We start from the raw sequence: 20,408 nt of genomic DNA, 5'->3' as shown, positions 1-20,408 counted from the left end.
TGAGGGTTTCTGTCCTAAAGGGGTATTGAATTTTATTAAATTCATTTTTAGCATCTACTGAAATGATCATGTGATTTTTGTACTTCATTCTGTTGATAAGATGTGTCACATTGATTGACTTGCATATGTTGAAACATCCTTGCGTTCCTGAGATAACTCCCACTTGGTTATGAAAAATGATCTTTTCAATGTGCTTTTGAATTTGGTTTGCTAGTATTTTATAGAGGATTTTTGCATCAAAGTTTGTTAGGAATATTGGCCATTAATTTTTTTTTTTTTTCTGAGGGATCTTTGTCTGGTTTTGGTACCTGGGTAATACTGACCTTCTATGATCCTACTAAAATTATTCCAGAAAATAGAGTAGGAGGAAATATATTCAGACTAGAAGCCCAGGGTAAAACTAGGTATACAGGGTAACACAGGGTAATACAAGATTGCTGTTAGTTCTTTAAATATTTTGTACAATTCAACAAGGAAACTGTTGGGCACTAGGTTCTTTTTGCAGAGAGAGTTTTTATTATGGTTTTAATTTCATTCTTATTATTTGTTTGTCTGTTCAGTTTTCAGATTTTTCATGCTTCAATTTTTGTAGGTTGTATGGGTGTAGGAATTTATCCATTTCTTCTAAGTTTTCTAAATTTTTGGCATACCGTTGCTCATAATAGCCTCTAATAGTCTTTCAAATTTCTGCAGTGTTAGATTCAGTATCTCCTTTTTTATCTCTGACTTTGTTTATTTTGGTATTTTTTCTTTTTTCTTAGTCTGGTTAAAGGTTTGTTTATTTTATCAAAAAGACAAGTTTTCATTTTATTGATATTTTATACTATTTACTTCAAGTTTTATTTATTTCTACTACACTCATTTTTTTTTTCTTGTACTAATTTTGGGTTTGTTTTGCTCTTACTCTTCTAGTTCTTAAAGATTCATCATTAGGTTGTTTGTTGGGTGTTTTTCTACTGTTTATATGTAGCTGCTTACATTAAACTTTTCCCATAGTATTGCTTTCGCTGTATCCCATAGGTTTTGGTATGTGTGTTCCTATTAGTTATTTCAACACATTTTAAAATTATCTTCTTAATTTCATCATTGACCTAATGGTAATTTGAAGCACCTTGCTTGATTTCCATGTGTCTGTATATTTTCCAAATTTCCTCTTGTTAGTCATTTCTAGTTTATTCAAAGGTGGTCAGAGAAATACTTGATATAATTTCAATTTTTAAAGATCTTTTAAATCTTATTTTGAGGGCTAATATGTAGTATATCCTTGAGAATGTTCCATGTGCTGAAGGGAAGAATGTGTACTCTATAGCCATTGGATGAAATGTATTGTAAATATCTACTATATCCGTTTGGTCTGTAGCACAAATTAGGTAGATTTCTTTGTTGAATTTTCTTCTGGATGATCTGTCAAATGCTGTAAGAGTGGGTACTAAAGTTTCCAGCTATTCTATTACTATTTTGAGCTCTATCTCTCTCTTTAAGAGTATTTGCTTTATGTATTTGGGTGCTCCAGTATTGGATGCATATATATTTATAATTGTCATATCATCTTGCTTAAATGACCCCTTTATCATTATGATCTTCTTTGTATTTTTTAAATAGTTTTTCTCCTGAAATCTATTTTGTCATCAGGGACTTTGCACCCCCTCCTCCCCAAGAAATTTGGTTCTTATCAAGGTGGTTATTTATGTGGCTAGTTGTTCAGTTTGGTGTTCCTGCAAGAATGATGACTGGTGGAGGCTTCTTTTCAACAATTTTGCTCTACTTCCTCCTACAAAAGTCCCTCTGTATGTTTGCATGTGTCTTCCTTCCTTGCTGTTTCCATTTTCTTATATTGATACAGGACTCAATTTGACTTTATATTTTTTAAGTCTTTGTATTGCTTTGGAAAGTTTGCAGGAACTAATTCCTTCTCTGAATGTCTTTTTGTTATTGTTTCTTTTGTTTTTAGTCCTAGAATTTCCATTCCAACTAGGCAGAACTTCCTGAACTTTGTTTTATCTTTATATTCTGATTTTATGCAAAGTGGTTTTGCATAATTTGATGTTCATTCTTTCTACTGCAGTTTATAATTCAATACCATATTTTAAATATCCATTTCTTATATTCCTTCTAGTTTGGTTTTATTTATTATTGTGATAAACACCTATCGAACTTATTCACCTAATTTTTTTTAAATGTTAAAAAGAAAAATGATGAGTACGTGTCCTTTGTAGGGACATGGATGAACCTGGAAACCATCATTCTCAGCAAACTGACACAAGAGCAGAAAATCAAACACCGCATGTTCTCACTCATAGGCGGGTGTTGAACAATGAGAACACATGGACACAGGGAGGGGTGCACTACACACTGGGGTCCGTTGGGGGGAAATGAGGTAGGGACGGGAGGGTGGGGAGGTGGGAAGAGATAGTATGGGGAGAAATGACAGATACAGGTGAGGGGAAGGAAGGCAGCAAACCACACTGCCATGTGTGTACCTATGCAACAATCTTGCATGCTCTTCACATGTACCCCAAAACCTAAAATGCAATTTAAAAAAATAATAGACAGAAGATTCTCTTTAGAGTCCTTACTTTAGATTGTCATCTCCCTTAATATGATTCAAAACTTCATAGTTGTAATGGTTCTTAATTTATAATTGGTCATATTGTTCTCAAGAACAAATAGAAGAACAGGTGTTAACATACTTTGCTTATGTTTGAATATATTATATATCCACCTTTCTTTGGTTTGTAAGACTCAAAGATTTCAATAAGAAAATAATGGTGTTCTGGATATTATTGGTGAATTCATGCTGTTTTCTAGTGATCACATTTTTTACTTACCTCCCAACAATCTCCTTAGTTATTAATTGTAGCTGTTAGCCACAATTGACATTAGTCTCACTTTTCTGGAGTGTTCAGTAATTCATTTTCTTTTAGGAAAATATACCCAATTTCTTGTAATAAATTTTAAATGAAAAAAATAGGAACTTTAATTATAATCTGTAAAATGTAAATAATATCAGCCTCATCTATTTCAGATATTATTTGAAACCTGGATTTGGAACACCAAAGCTGAAATACAATTGTCATGTTTTCAGCACATATTGGATATTGTAGAAATATATCCAGATTCAACAAAGATTTGAAGCTAAATCTATAGTTTTTAATATTTTGTGATGTAGGCTTACCCTATCAGAGTTTTGTGTTAATAATTTTTGCTTTGAATGCTGGGAAGATGGCCGCCTAAGAACAGCGCAGGACTTCAGCTCCCAGTGAAAGTGCAGAGGGTGAGTGGACGCCACATTTCCAGACGAACTCTTATTGCCCACAGACCAGGAGATACCCAGGCAGAGGAGTCGCCAGCGTCGCAGTCCCAGCCGGTGCGGCTGTTTTGGCCCCCGTGGGGCTGATTCCGCCAGCGCGGCTGCCATGACCACGCCCTGTTGCTGCGGTTCTCCATACAAAAGCCACTGGTCTGGGAGCCCTCTTAGCTGGCGAGCAGAGCCCTGAGACGGCAGAGTTCCCCACTCATCTGAAATAGCGAGTCAGGCCAGGAGATTCCTAGGCAAAAAATCTGCCAGGAGCTGGCACCGCAGTTCGAGCCGACTCCGTGAGTCGCAGCACGGGAGATCCCGGCGCCTTTTCAACAAGCGACTGGAACACGGGGTCGTTCAACTTAAAAGAAAAGACTCTGAGTCAGGGAGCCAGGTGATCAGGCTCGGTTGATCCCATCCCTCCACCCCCAACAACAACGAAAACAAAAACAGTAATTGGAAACCCTCTGGGTTGAGCCCTTCAAACCAAGCACAGCTGAACCCGGATGGTCCGGCTCAGTGGGGGAGGGGCTTCCGCCATTACTGAGACTCTCCACCGCTAGGGAGGCAGGCTGCCGTTGCTGAGGCAACCTGCCACAACAGAGAAAGTCCGCCATAACAGAGGCGAGGCCACCATTGCCCAGACAGTTCTAACTACGCCCATATAAAAAGGACTGCAGGGAAGAGCTCAGGGCAGCTAGGCGGAGCCCACAGCAGCTCAGCAAAGCCCCTGCGGGCAGGCAGTGGCTAGGCGTGCTGCTAGCTGGGCGGGTCAGACCTGAAAGAAAAATCAAAAAAGGCAGTAGTGCAACGGAAACTCATAAAGCTCCAACTCCCTGGACAGAGACAGACAACAGGTGGATAAACCCACAAAAATGGGAAGAAACCAGCGCAAAAAGGATGAAAACTCCCGAAACCAGAACACCTCTCCTCCTAAAAGGGATCACAACTCCTCACCAGCAAGGGAACCAGACTGGATGGAGAAGGAGGGTGATGAAATGACAGAATCAGACTTCAGAAGGTGGGTAGTAAGAAACTACAGTGAGCTAAAAGAACATGTTCTAACCGAACGCAGAGAAAAGAGGAACCTTGGAAAAAGATTGGACGAACTGCTGACGAGAATGGACAGCATAGAGAGGAGTATAAGTGAATTGATGGAGCTGAAAAACGCAACACGAGAACTTCGTGAAGCATGCACAAGCTTCAACAGCCGAATTGACCAAGCAGAAGAAAGGATATCAGAGGTCGAAGATCAACTCAATGAAATAAAAAGAGAAGGCAAGAACAGAGAAAAAAGTGCAAAAAGGAATGAACAAAATCTTCAAGAAATGTGGGACTATGTGAAAAGACCTAATCTACGTCTGATAGGTGTACCTGAATGTGATGAAGAGAATGAATCCAAGCTGGAAAATACTCTTCAGGATATTATCCAGGAAAACTTCCCCAACCTAGCAAGGCAGACCAATTATTCAAATCCAGGAAATACAGAGAACACCACAAAGATATTTCTCAAGAAGAGCAACCCCAAGGCTCATAAGTGTCAGATTCACCAGGGTTGAAATGAAAGAGAAAATGCTAAGGGCAGCCAGAGAGAAAGGTCGGGTTACCCACAAAGGGAAGCCCATTAGACTCACAGCAGATCTCTCAGCAGAAACCCTACAAGCCAGAAGAGATTAGGGGCCAATATTCAACATCCTTAAAGAAAAGAACTTTCAACCCAGAATCTCCTATCCAGCCAAACTAAGCTTCATAAGTGAAGGAAAAACAAAATCCTTTGTGAACAAGCAAGCACTCAGAGATTTCATCACCACCAAACCTGCCCTACAAGAACTCCTGAAAGAGGCTCTACACATATAAAGGAACAACCAGTACCAGGCACTCCAAAAACACACCAAATGGTAAAAGAGCATCAACACAATCAAGAATCTGCATCAACTAACCAACAAAACAGCCAGGTAGCATCAAAATAACAGTATCAAATTCACACATAACAATACTATCCCTAAATGTCAATGGATTAAATGCCCCAATCAAAAGACACAGACTGGCAAATTGGATAAAAAGCCAAAACCCATCAGTGTGCTATATCCAGGAAACCCATCTTACATGCAAGGATACACAAAGGCTCAAAATAAAGGGATGGAGGAAGATCTACCAAGCAAATGGAGAGCAAAAAAAGGCAGGAGTTGCAATTCTCATCTCTGATAAAATAGACTTTAAAGCAACAAAGATCAAAAGAGACAAAGAAGGACATTACATAGTAAAAGTATCACTGCAACAAGAAGAGCTAAGGATCCTAAATATATACACACCCAATACAGGAGCACCCAGATACATAAGGCAAGTTCTTAATGACTTACAAAGAGACTTAGACTCCCACACAATAATAGTGGGTGACTTTAACACCCCATTGTCAATATTAGACAGATCAACCAGACAGAAAATCAACAAGGATATCCAGGACCTGAATACAGACCTGGAACAAGCAAACCTAATAGACATTTACAGAACTCTCCACCCCAAATCCACAGAATATACATTCTTCTCAGCACCACATCACACCTACTCTAAAATTGACCACATAATTGGCAATAAATCACTCCTCAGCAAATGCAAAAGAACGGAAATCATAACAGTCTCTCAGACCACAGTGCAATCGAGTTAGAACTCAGAATGCAGAAACTAACTCAGAACCGCACAGCTTCATGGAAACTGAATAACTTGCTCTTGAATGTTGACTGAATAAACAATGAAATGAAGGCAGAAATAAAGATGTTCTTTGAAACCAGTGAGAACGAAGACACAACATACCAGAATCTCTGGGACACATTTAAAGCAGTCTCTAGAGGAAAATATATAGCAATGAGTGCCCACATGAGAAGAAAGGAGAGATCTAAAATTGACACCCTATCATCAAAATTGAAAGAGCTAGAGGAGCAAGATCAAAAAAACTCAAAACCTAGCAGAAGACAGGAAATAACTAAGATCAGAGCAGAACTGAAGGAAATAGAGACACAAAAAACTCTTCAAAAAATCAATAAAACCAGGAGCTGGTTTTTTGAAAAGATCAACAAAATAGACCACTAGCCAGATTAATAAAAAAGAAAAGAGAGAATAACCAAATTGATGCAATAAAAAATGATAAAGGGGATATCACCACAGATTCCACAGAAATCCAAACCATCATCAGAGATTATTACAAACAACTCTATGCACATAAACTAGTAAACCTGGAAGAAATGGATAAATTCCTGGACACCTGCACCCTCCCAAGCCTAAACCTGGAAGAAGCCGAAACCCTGAATAGACCAATAACATGCTCTGAAGTCGAGGCAGCAATAAAGAGCCTACCACCTAAAAAAAGCCCAGGTCCAGATGGGTTCACAGCTGAATTCTACCAGACATACAAAGAGGAGCTGATACCATTCCTTCTGAAACTATTCCAGACAATCCAAAAAGAGGGAATCCTTCCCAAATCATTTTACGAGACAAACATCATCCTGATACCAAAACCTGGCAGAGACTCAACAAGAAAAGAAAATTTCAGGCCAATATCCATGATGAACATAGATGCAAAAATCTTCAATAAAATTCTGGCAAACCGATTGCAACAGCATATCAAAAAGCTCATCCACCATGATCAAGTAGGATTCATCCCGGGGATGCAAGGCTGGTTCAACATACTCAAGTCCATAAACATAATTCACCACATAAACAGAACAAAAGACAAAAACCACATGATTATCTCGATTGATGCAGAGAAGGCTTTTGACAAAATTCAACAACCCTTTATGCTAAAAACCCTCAATAAACTAGGTATTGATGGAACGTATCTCAAAACAGTAAAAGCTATTTACGACAAACCAACAGCCAATATCATACTGAATGGGCAAAAAATTGAAGCATTCCCTTTGAAATCTGGCACTAGACAAGGATGCCCTCTCTCACCACTCCTATTCAATATAGTACTGGAAATTCTAGCCAGAGCAATCAGGCAAGAAAAAGAAATAAAGGGTATCCAAATTGGAAAGGAGGAAATCAAATTGTCTCTATTTGCAGAAGATATTATTGTATATCTGAAAGACCCCATCATCTCAGCCCAAAATCTCCTGAAACTGATAAACAACTTCAGCAAAGTCTCAGGATACAACATCAATGTGCAAAAATCACAAGCATTCCTATACACCAGTAATAGACTTCAAGAGAGCCAAATCAAGAACGAACTGCCATTCACAATTGCTACAAAGAGAATAAAGTACCTAGGAATACAACTAACAAGGAACGTAAAGGACCTCTTCAAGGAGAACTACAAGCCATTGCTCAACGAAATAAGAGAGGATACAAACAGATGGAGAAACATTCCATGTTCATGGTTAGGAAGAATCAACATCGTGAAAATGGCCATACTGCCCAAAGTAATTTACAGATTCAACGCTATTCCCATCAAGCTACCAATGACCTTCTTCACAGAACTGGAAAAAAACACCTTAAACTTCATATGGAACCAAAAGAGAGCCCGCATAGCCAAGTCAATTCTAAGCGAAAAGAACAAAGCAGGAGGCATCACACTACCGGACTTCAAACTATACTACAAGGCTACAGTAATCAAAACAGCATGGTACTGGTACCAAAACAGAGATATAGACCAATGGAACAGAACAGAGGCCTCACAGGAAATACAACATACCCACAACCATCTTATCTTCGACAAACCTGACAAAAACAAGCAATGGGGAAAGGACTCCCTGTTTAATAAATGGTGTTGGGAAAACTGGCTAGCCATGTGCAGAAAACAGAAACAGGACCCCTTCCTGACACCTTACACCAAAATTAACTCCAGATGGATTAAAGACTTAAACATCAGACCTAATACCATAAAAACCATAGAAGAAAATCTAGGCAAAACCATTCAGGACATAGGTGTAGGCAAGGACTTCATGACCGAAATGCCAAAAGCAATGGCAACAAAAGCCAAAATAGACAAATGGGACCTAATCAAACTCCACAGCTTCTGCACGGCAAAAGAAACAGTCAGTAGAGTGAATCGGCAACCAACAGAATGGGAAAAAATTTTTGCAGCCTACCCATCTGACAAAGGGTTGATATCCAGAATTTACAAAGAACTAAAGCAGATCTACAAGAAAAAAACAAACAAGCCCATTCAAAAATGGGTGAAGGATATGAACAGATACTTTACAAAAGAAGACATACAGGAGGCCAACAAACATATGAAAAAATGCTCATCATCACTGGTCACCAGAGAAATGCAAATCAAAACCACATTGAGATACCATCTTACACCAGTTAGAATGGCGATCATTAAAAAATCGGGAAACAACAGATGCTGGAGAGGATGCGGAGAAATAGGAACACTTTTACACTGTTGGTGGGAATGTAAATTAATTCAACCATTGTGGAAGACAGTGTGGCAATTCCTCAAGGACCTAAAAATAGAAATCCCATTTGACCCAGCAATCCCATTACTGGGTATATATCCAAAGGATTATAAACCATTCTACTACAAGGACACATGCACACGAATGTTCATTGCAGCACTGTTTACAATAGCAAAGACCTGGAACCAACCCAAATGGCCAACGATGATAGACTGGATAGGGAAAATGTGGTACATATACACCATGGAATATTACGCAGCCATCAAAAACGATGAGTTCACGTCCTTTGTAGGGACATGGATGAACCTGGAAACCATCATTCTCAGCAAACTGACACAAGAGCAGAAAATCAAACACCGTATATTCTCACTCATAGGCGGGTGTTGAACAATGAGAACATATGGACACAGGGAGGGGAGCACTACACACTGGGGTCCGTTGGGGGGAAATGGGGGAGGGGCCGGGGGTGGGGAGGTGGGAAGAGATAGCATGGGGAGAAATGACAGATATAGGTGAGGGGACGGAAGGTAGCAAACCACACTGCTATGTGTGTGCCTATGCAACAATCTTGCATGTTCATCACATGTACCCCAAAACCTAAAATGCAATAAAAAAAATAATAATTTTTGCTTTTTTGTAGTCTCTAATTGCTTAATTTTTAATGATAAAATTTTAATTATAATTAATAGCACCCATGGAAAATTGTTTGAAGGATGTAGTTTCCATTTAGTTTTCAAATGTATCTCTTTTAGTCCAAGATACTATTAGGATAATGTGTACTTGGAAATTATAGGCTCTCAATGGTATTTACACTGCATTGTGCTTTTACATTATGGCACCAAGTTATGATAAGGGATACTATAAAGAAAAGACTTACATGATTGTTTATCATACTTATTGTTGCAATTTAGTAATAATGTTGTCCTTTACCAGTGCATTCTCCCTCAATTCACACCAGCAGGAAAAGATGAGCTTTGTTGGGAAATATTTCTTTTGTAAAGTCTTCTAAACACTGCAGAATCTTATAACTAGTCTCGAATATTTATTAAAAATATACATGGCTTTATGTCACAAACCTTGTGCAGGAAATGTTGCTTTAATCTAAATTGCTTATTCTTATTTTTATTTTGACTTAATTTCTGTAATCATTCCTTTTTTAAATCCTATTTTACTTAGTATACTACTTCAATCTACCTCAAATTACTGGAAAAGAGAAGAAATGAGTAGAGAGGTGATTGATTGATTGATTGAGTTATTTTTATTAGCTTCTAAGACCACTTAGTAAAGTTTCCATGTATATAGAAAAAGCCAAGTGAAGATACAAGTACCTTCAGGCCAATAGTTTGGAAAGGGGAAATAAAATGAAAGGGCAAAGGAGGAAGTTCTAGAATCTAAACCCCAAGATGAAGGTCCATATATTGGGCATATCTTGAATAAAATGTAAAAACCATTTACCACAACTTTGTACCACATTCATGTATTGACAAGGTGTCAATATAAGAATTGAAATTGAAATTGATTTAGCCATGTATTTTATTTTATTTTCATAGGCATGCCACTCTTAAATAAAAGACTAAGTGGAATTAACAGCAAATATAATTTCTAATATGCCTCAAATCTGAAAATTGTTTAACACTTCTCGGTTTCTGTTTTAATAATGATAGCTATCTTAATGTTCTGTTACTCAAGAGCTTCCTAATTTGTTTGTTTTTTAATATTTCAAATGCCCTGCTCAAGATAAACCTCCTAAATAAGCTAAACCTGAACACCATCTGGGCCTTAGATATGAATCCTCAATTAAATGACTGTCAATTAATTATTGTACTGCTTGAACAAATTAGTGTCTTGAAAGGGATATGTGAAAATGATACTGTTTCCTTTAACTGTTTTATTTGCTCTTTTCTGTTATTTCCCAGTTTTAATTGTTGGATATTACAAAGACGCATTTTGACAAATTCTCTTCTCACTACATAAGTGTATTGTTTTTTTGTAAAGGTATATTTGGAAATAATGGAACTAAGGCTCCTAATTATGGAAAACATTAGATTTTTAAAACATCAATTTTAACTGTTTTTATAAAATGTCATATCATATTAGATGTTTGGAAATGCGGATTAGTAGACTGGTTCTTTAGGCAGTTTGATTTAACTATAAAAAGCCTTTCTTCCTTACACTGTAGAAGACAGCAAACCCTCTAGTGCTTGCTAACGTGTGTTTTGTTACCCCTCAGTGCCTGGAAGAGTCATAATATTCAGTTACTGAAGTCTCACACACCCTTGCTCCTATTTACCCCACATATACCACAGATGGAGTAAATGGACCCGAAATTCCTCAGGGTTTTAAAAAATTCACTCTTGTAGTTTAGAAATCGTGGCTGCACCATTGACTTTCTCCTATAACAGCCTGGTTCAGTGTGGCATCCTAGATGTAAAGCCTGAATAGATTAAACTCACAGCTTTGCTTAAAATCCCTTTATGGACTGTTAATCACCAAAGCAGAGAATATAATGGATTGCAAATATTTACTAGGCTTGTACTTCTATATACAGCTGTGCCTAGATAATTTAATCAAGGATTGCAAGGCAATTTATCCCGAAGAGTTTGGTAATACTGAATTTCAACAAGGAAAAATAAAACAGAAGAGTATTTTGCATTACAGTGGTTTTGATTGTTGGCTATTAAATAAAAGGGTTTCCATTTATGACATAACAGGTGAAAACTATAAAAACAGACAATGTTATCCATTAACCACATACAATTGCATTGCATGCTTAGATTTAAAGAAAAAGTACATGTCTACATAAATGTTCGTTGAAACTTTTCCCATGGGAAAGCAGGAAATTGATAATTCTACTTGGAGGAAACAAAAGTAGAACAAGATGAATATAAACCTTATGGAAATAAATGTCATAGCCTTGTTGATGATGTTTTACTTGGCTGATGAATCAAATATTCATTTCGAATGCATATAACATGCACCATATTGAACAATAAAAACTGGGCTCACAGATATGCTCCTTCTTCCCAAATACACATTGTTTTATTTATTATTTCTAAGTGGACTAATCTTTATTAGAAAGTATTTAGGGAACTGATATTGTGCTGACTTGTATTTTATTTTAACAAGTTTGCTTCTTTTTTCAGGCACTGTTTGTTTTGATAACATACAGCCTCAAACACAAACCAGCTGTGAAAGTGAAGGCTGCAGGAAAACCCTGATCAGGAAACAAAAGGCACTAACAGTAAGTCACATGTCAAAACATTTGCTGGTGGTGATGATTAAAATTAGTTCTGTAGGGAAAAGATTATTTTCATGAAAACTCATTAAGATAAAATCAGTGATTGGATATAGTTGTTAGAACAAACTCTAATCCCTTTACAAAAGCAAAGAAACTTTGTACTTGAAAAGATAAAGATTCATGTGAATTTTACAATGAAAAGCGAAATGTTTGGGAACTAGATAGTGTCAGTGTAGGTTCAGATATTGAGGGAAAATGAATTTCAAAACATAGAAACCTTATGAGACACAGGCGAAATATGTAATGACTATTTCTCTATCGGTGGAGGGATCTAGGCACCAGGCTGAAGGTCCATGTAATGAGCATATCTTGAATAAATCAATTACCATAACTTTGTAGCACATACAGCAATACATGTACCAAATCGATAAGAAAAATTCGGGTTCATTTGAGCTAACAATCTGTTCCTCCATGTTAGCCATTTATTTAAAGTATACTGCAGAGGAACAGAGGTATAATAGCTATTTTACAAAGGTTCTTCACATGGAAAGAAAAAAGAGACTGTGTAATTATGGCCCAGGGACACTCCGTTAAAGCTGTAAGCAATAAGATAATCGTGGGACTAGCCAAGCTTTTATGTCACTTCCAAAGGTACCAGCATGTGGTGTAGTAATCCCCTGGGATCACTGGTATTGCCCACAAAATGAAGCCTCCAGGACGTTTTGAGGAGGGGTGAGAAACTCTATGAAGGGCTACTGGATGCTTCTTAATATTCCTGTACATTCATACCAAGCTTAATTTCATCAACTATAATTTTACTTGCCCTACCTACCTAAATTGCAGTACTGCATGCAATTTACTTGCATGCATCACATTTTAGAATAAATATGGAATTTAAAAATAAATAGATAAAAAATCAAAACAAGTTTAAAATCAAAATTTATTTTAAAGATTAGTCGATAAAAAATACGAGTAAAGCCTCAAAATATGACCAAACAAATAAACACTTGGGGAAGTGTGGAACGTTTTCAAATATTGTATAATGTGATTGAAACAGTTTTTAGATGATACAAATTTATTTCCATGACCGTGTACAGCAATCTTCATCCTAACAAGACATTACTATTTTCACCATGAATCCTAAATTCTTTTGGAGAATCACAATTGCACATATTCTCTTGCATTTGTCTGTGTTTTCATTACAGTCCTCAGGTCATGTGTTCAATTATTCAGCTGGGAATGTATGTTAGCATAGATATTGGTAAGGTAATTGAATTTATATTTTTGTTTTTCCTCTGCTCACTGCTTTAATTCTAAAGTTTTAATGCCAGTCTAACTTATCTATGTATATTTAAATAGAGTGAAGACTATTTAAGATGAGTATTTGAACACTGTAACTTTCTTGTAAGCAGTTTGAACTGCATTTGACATTGTCTCTGCTAAATTAATATTAATTAACTTTTAAAAATAGGAATAAGTGGGAAAAGCTACATTTTTAACACCAAAAGAATTAAGAACCATGTCAAATCTCTCCTTCTTCTATTTAAGCTCAAGAGAGCTTGTGTGTGCGTGTGTGTGTGTGTGTGTGTGTGTATAGTCTATTGATTGCCTTTGAATTAAATCCTGTGTTAGTTTCTATTGCTGATGAGACTGTTAAAAATGATACTAAAATAATCTTGACTAAGTATAGTCAGTAGTATAATCATTAGTATTCAACTATAGTGCATTTTTGATCTCAAGATTTAAAAAAGGACAAAATCTTAAAGAGCATTGGAAAATATGAACATTACCTTCCAACTATCAGTGATTATAGGGAGTATTGTTAGATAGAATGTAGATAAAAATATCACTGACTTGCAATTCCTGTGAGTTTTTCTGAAGATTAATGGGAAGTCATATTGATGAGTTGTTTGAAAACAAACATATCAGATAAAGACAATGAAAGATAGTTGGCTTTCTTCTCTGGACTGGACAATTGGTAGTTAAGATTCTTTTACAATGATTAAACCAAAGAAAAAAGTAAAAATTTTACCAATATAAAAAGATGGCTCAGCGCAGTGGCTCATACCTGTAATCCCAGCACTTTGGGAAGCCCAGGCTAGTGGATCTCCTGAGGTCAAGAGTTTGAGACCAGCCTGGCCATCATAGGTGAAACCCCATATCTACTAAAAATTTAAAAATTAGCTAGGCATTGTACTGGGTGCCTGTAATCTCAGTTACTCAGGAGACTGAGGCAAGAGAGTTGCTGGAGTCCGGGAGGTGGAGGTTGGAGTGAGCCAAGATCACACCATGGCACTCCAGTCCCAGTGACAATAGTGAGACTTCACCTCAAAAAAAAGAGATACGTCAGATTTGAAGGGAACCACCCCAAAAGGGTAGGATGGTTAGGATAACGTTCTAGAGGCTAAAGAGGAATGAGTTTTTGTTGGATGTAGGCTCAACAAACAAAACCAAAACAACTAGGGTGTCTTTTGTAAGTATATTGCCGAGTCAAAATGAGGAAACTGAGACCAGTATATGAAAATGGAAATCCAATTTATTCAGCTCCTGGGCGAGGTTCTATGGTCCGGGATGGGACCAGAGAAGTCGCACTTAACTTCTCAGGGCAGGGGGTTTTATAGGGGTTAGAGGTGATTGATTGGATATTGGAGAAACAAAGCATAGGCAATTTCATTAGTTGTAGGGAGACAGGGCCCGGACAGGGCGAGCCACTATAGGTAAGGAGGTGGGACTTATTGGGGGTGGACTGGCTAAGGACGTATGGAGCAAGCTGCCATTGGGTAAGGCATGGCGGGATTCTTTTCAAATTTTGGCAGGTTGAAATGCATAGTTTAGTGCTGAGAGTGCATAGTTCAGTGCTGGATATAGATCTGGAAGCAGAATGCAGAAGTGGGTGAGGGGAGCCTGCATGGAGAAGCCATATGCTGAGTAAGGCATCTGGAATGATAACGCTGTTGTCAGACATGGAAAAGGGCGGGTGTTGTGCATCGGGCTCCCAGCGAGGCAACCGGCCTTACATCTTTTTTTGTTTAATTTATGATATTTGGGTATGGATTGGTGATATGGTTTGGCTGTGTCCCCACACAAATCTTACCTTGAATTATAATAATATATTAATATTGGTTCATTTATTATAACGTAGTACCATACTGTATTAGTCTTTTCTCACAGTACTATAAAGAACTACCTAAGACTGGGTAATTTAGGAAGAAAAGATGTTTAACTGACCCACGGTTCTACAGGCTTAACAGAAAGCATGACTGGGAGGCATCAGAAAACTGATAATCATAGTAAAAAGTGAAGGGTAAGGACCTCCTTCACATGGTGGTAGGAGAGGAAGAGAGCAAGGGAGGAAGTGCCACACACTTTTGAACCATAAGCTCTCATGAGAACTCACTGTCATGAGAACAACATGGGGAAAATCTGTCCCCCTAATTCAGTCACCTCCCTTGAGGCCTCTCCTTTAACACATAGGGATTACAATTCAACATGAGATTTGGCTGTGGCCACAAATACAAACCATATCATTCTGCCCCTGGCCCTTCCCAAATCTCATACCCTTCTCACATTTCAAAACACAATCGTGCCCTTCCTGAAGTCTCCCAAAGTCTTAATTCATTCCAGCATTAATGCAAATGTCCAAGTCCAAAGTCACATCTGAGACAAATTCCCTTCCACCTATGAACCTGTAAAATCAAAAACAATCTACTTCAAAGATGAAGTGGGGGTACAGGCATTTGACAAATGCTCCCATTCCAAAAAGGAGAAACTGGTCAAAACAAATGGGCCGTAGGCCCCATGCAAGTACAAAAGCCAGCAGGGCAGTCATTAAAACATAAGCTCAAAAATAACCTTCTTTAACTTCATGTGTTACATCCAGGGCTTGCTGATGCAAAGACTGGGCTCCCAAGGCCATGGGCAGCTCCACCTTTCTGGCTCTTTAAGGTATAAGCCCCACAGCTGGTTTCTTAAGTTGGCATTTGAGTTCCTGTGGTTTGTCTCGATGCACAATACAAACTGTCAAAGGATCTACCATTGTGGGGTTTGGAGGATGGTGGCCATCTTCTTATAGTTCCACTAGGAAGTGCCCCAGTGACAACTCTGTATGGGGATACAAGCACACATTTCCCCTTCTTACAGGCCTAGTGAATGTTCTCCGTGAGGGCTCCACCCTGCAGCAGACTCCTGCCTAGACATCCAGTCATTTTCACACATCCTTCGAAATCTAGGCAGAAGTTCCCAAACCTCAGCTCTTGCTTTCTACATACCAGCAGGCCCAACAACACATGGAAGCTGCCAAGGTAATATGGTTTGGCTCTGTGTCCTCACCCAAATCTCAATTTGAGTTGTACTCTCATAATTCCCACATGTCGTGGGAGGGAGGGAACTGGTAGGAGATCATTGAATTGTGGAGACCAGTCCTTCCTGTAAGAGTGGCCAAGTCTCAGGAAATAGGACGGTTCTATAAGGGAAAGTTTCCCTGCACAAACTCTCTTTTTGCCTGCTGCCGTCTGGGCAAAATGTGACTTGCTCCTCTTTGCCTTCTGATGCGATTGTGAGGCCTCCCCAGCCACATGAACTGTCGTCCTTAAGCCTCTTTCTTTTGTAAATTGCTCAGTCTCAGGTATGGCTTTTTCAACGTGTGAAGGTGGAAAAATACACAGGCTTGGCATGCACCCTCTGAAATAATAACTCGAGCTGTACCTTGCTCCCTTTTAGCCATGGCTGGAGCTGGAGCAACTTAGACGCACGGTGCCACGACCCAAGGTGGCACAGAGCAGCAGCCCACGGGGCCTGGCCCCGGAAACCATTTTTCCCCGTTAGGCCTCTGGCCTGGTGATGGGTGGGACTGCAGTGAAGGTCTCTGAAATGCCCTGGAGACATTTTCCCTATTGTCTTGACATTCAGCCCCTCTTTACTTATGCAAATATATGCAGCATGCTTAAACTTCTCCCCCCAAAATGGGTTATTCTTGTCTACCAGCTGACCAGACTACAAGGTTTTCAAAATTTCATGCTTTGCTTCCCTTTTAAATATAACTTCCAGTTTCAGATCACCTCTTTGTTTACACATATGGGAGTAAACTTTTAGAAACAGGTCGCATTTTGAGTACTTTGCTGCTTAGAAATTTCTTTATCTAGATACCCTACATCATCTCTCTCAACTTCAAAGTTCCACAGATCTCTAGGGCAGGGGAAAAATGCTGCTAGTTTCATTGTTAAAAGCATAGCAAGAGTGACCTTTACTCCAGTTCCATATCTCCATCTGAGACCACCTCAGCTTGGACTTCATTGTCTGTATCACTATCAGCATTTCGGTCAAAGCCGTTCAACATATCTCTAGGAAGTTCCAAACCTTCTCACATATTTCTATTCTGTAGGCCCTCAAAACCTCTCAGAAGTTCCAAACTTTTCTACTTTTTACTGTTTTCTTCTGAGCCCTCCAAACTGTTCCAAACTCTGCTCATTATCCAGTGTCACGTTACTTTCACATTTTCGGGTACGTTTATAGCAGTAACCCACTTCTGGTACCAATTTTTTATATTAGTACATTATCACACTGCTGTAAAGAGCTACCTGAGAATGGAAAATTGATAAAGAAAGAGGTTTAATTGACTCCCAGTTCTGCAAGCTTAACAGGAAGCATGACTGGAAAGCCTCTGGAAACTTGCAATTATGGCAGAAAGTGAAAGGGGAAGCAAGGACCTTCTTCACATGGTGGCAGGAGAGAGACAGAGCAGGCAGGGAAGTGCCACACACTGTGAAACCAGAATGTGGTTTAACATGTGGGGATTAAAGTTTCACACGAGATTTGGCTAGGACCACAAATCCGAACCATATCACATACTAATGTAAAATATAAATATTAGGGGAAAATGGGTGTGGAGTATATAAGAATGCTCTGTATTTTCTACTCAGTGTTTCTGCAAATCTAAAAACTATTTTAAAAAATAAAGGCTAAAAATGATCTAAAAATATACAGACATTAAACCAGTGGTTCATTTGTAGGAATTTACCTTAAATTTACATGAATGTGCATAGAAATTTTGACTTCACAAATGAAAGATTGGATATAAAATCTATAACTGAGAGTTATTTAATAAGTTATAGTACAATAATATTGTACAGTAATCAAAAAGTATGTTAGAGCTTAATATTAAAACAAAATAGAAGGACCTGGGCTGTTGTCATGGGAGAAAAGGATTGCAAGAATTAGTATAGTATAATTTCCATTTTCATATAAGATACCATTTTTTTAAATAATGGTTTGACAAATGACTTTTTTTTTTTTTTTAAACAGAGCATCACTCAGTCACCCAGGCTGGAGTGCAGCAGTGTGACCTTAGCTCATTGCAACCTCTGCCTCCTGGGTTCAAGCAATTCTCGTGTCTCAACCTCCTGAGTAGCTGGAATTACAGGTGTATGCCACACACCTGTCTAATTTTGTTGTGTTTTTATTAGAGACAGGGTTTCATCATGTTGGACAGCCTGGTCTTTAACTCCTGACCTCAAATGATCCACCTAACTAGGCCTCCCAAAGTGCTGGGATTACATACAGATTGAGCCACCGTGTCTGGCCAGAAGTGGTATAATTTTCTCCTTATTTGTGCTTTTGTATAATCTTGATACTGGAGCATCCATTTGTATATAGCTAGTGTTACATTTTCTTTATTTGATGTAGATGACTGGTAGTAGTAGTCTGTTCTCATGCTGCTATAAATAAATACCTGAGACTCAGTAATTTATAAAGGAAATTGTCTCACGGTTCTTCATGACTAGTGAGGCATCCGGAAACTTACAATCATGGAGGAAGGGGAAGCAAACATGTCCTTCTTCATATAGCAGCAGGAAAGAGAAGTGCCAAGAAAAAGGTGGAAAAACTTCTAAACCCATCAGATCTGTGATAACTCACTCATTATCATGAAAGGAGCATGAAGGTAATCACCCCATGATTCAATTACCTTTCACCAAGTCCCTCCAGTGACGTGGGGATTATGAGAACTACAATTCATTATGAGTTTTTGGTGGGTACATAGTCAAATCATATCATTCCATCCCTAGCCCCTCCCAGATCTCATGTCTTCACATTTCAAAACCAGCCATGCCCTTCTAGCAATCCATTAAAGTCTTAACTCATTCCAGCTTTAACCCAAAAGTCCAAGTTCAGAGTCTCATCTGAGAACAGCCAAGTCCTTTCTGCCTAAGAACCTGTAAAATCAAAAGCAAGTTAGTTAGTTTCTACATGCAGTGGGGGTACAGGCATTAGGTAAATACTCCTGTTCCAATTGGGAGAAATTGACCAAAACAAAGAGGCTATAGGCTCCATGCAAGTCTGAAATCTAATAGGGTAGTCATTAAACCTTAAAGTTTCAAAATGACATTCTTTGACTCCATTTCTCACATCCAAGTCATGCTGATGCAAGAGGTGGGCTCCCACAGCCTTGGAAAGCTCTGCCCCTTTGGCTTTGTAGGGCATAGCCCCCTGTTGCCACTACTTTCATGGTTGGTGCTGGCATTGAATATCTGTGGCTTTTCCAGGTGCGTGGTGCAAGCTGTTGGTGGATCTACTCTTTTGGATTCTGGAGGACAGTGGCTTTCTTCTCAAAGCTCCGCTAGGCAGTACCCCAGTGGGGACTTTTTGGGGACTCTGACCCTACATTTTCCTTCAGCATTCCCCTAGCTGAGGCCATGAGGTCTCCACACCTGCAGCAAACTTCTGTCTGGACATTCAGGTTTTTCCATACATCCACTGAATTCTAGGCGGAGGTTCCCAAACCTTGATGCTTATCTTCTGTGTACACATGTGAACACCACATGGAAGTTGCTAAGGCTGGTTGGGGCTTGCATCCTCTGAAGCAACAGCCTGAGCTGTACCTTGACTCCTATTTAACATCACTGGAGTGACTGGGGCACAGTCTTGAGGCTGTATGCGGCAGGTGGCCTTGGACCCCACCCAGGAAGTTATTTTTTCCCTCCTAGGTCTCCAGGCCTGTGATGGGAGAGACTGCCTTGACTGTCTCTGATATACTTTGGAGACATTTTCCCCACTGTCATGGTGATAAATATTTGACTCTTTGTTATTTGTGTAAATTTCTAAAGCCAGCTTAAATTTCTTCCCAGAAAGTGGGGTTTCTTTTTATTGCATTGGCAGACTACACATTTTCCAAACTTTTATGCTCTGTTTCCTCTTGAATACTTTGCCACTTAGAAATTTCTTCTTCCAGATATCCTAAATCATCTCTCTCAACTTCAAGAGTTCCACAGATCTCTAGGGCAGGGGGAAAATGCTGCCAGTTTCTTTGTTAAAGCATAGCAAGAGTGGCCATTAATCCTGTTCCTCATCTCTGCCTGAGATCGATTCAGCCTGGACCTCATTGTTCATATCACTATCAGCATTTGGTCAAAATCATTCAAGAAGTCTTTAGGAAGTTCCAGAGTTTCCCACATCTTCCTGTCTACTGAGCCCTCCAAAT

The 20,408-nt window shown here is 38.8% G+C and overlaps 1 protein-coding gene across 4 annotated transcripts in view; it reads left to right on the top strand.

Moving 5' to 3' along the window:
* THSD7A (thrombospondin type 1 domain containing 7A) overlaps positions 1–20,408 on the top strand; it is an 885,997-nt gene that overhangs the window by 324,259 nt on the left and 541,330 nt on the right. For all 4 annotated transcript variants that reach the window (XM_074379520.1, XM_074379521.1, XM_074379519.1 and 1 more), the window contains exon 3: positions 11,841–11,938. The gene's annotated coding sequence lies outside the window, so the exon portion shown is untranslated. The remainder of the gene's footprint in view (positions 1–11,840; positions 11,939–20,408) is intronic.

The sequence above is a fragment of the Saimiri boliviensis genome, chromosome 10 (assembly GCF_048565385.1).
Source record: "Saimiri boliviensis isolate mSaiBol1 chromosome 10, mSaiBol1.pri, whole genome shotgun sequence".
NCBI classification, from domain to species: domain Eukaryota; kingdom Metazoa; phylum Chordata; class Mammalia; order Primates; family Cebidae; genus Saimiri; species Saimiri boliviensis.
The sequence above is the reverse complement of the archived record's forward strand: the minus strand, read 5'-3'. Positions and strand labels throughout refer to the sequence as shown.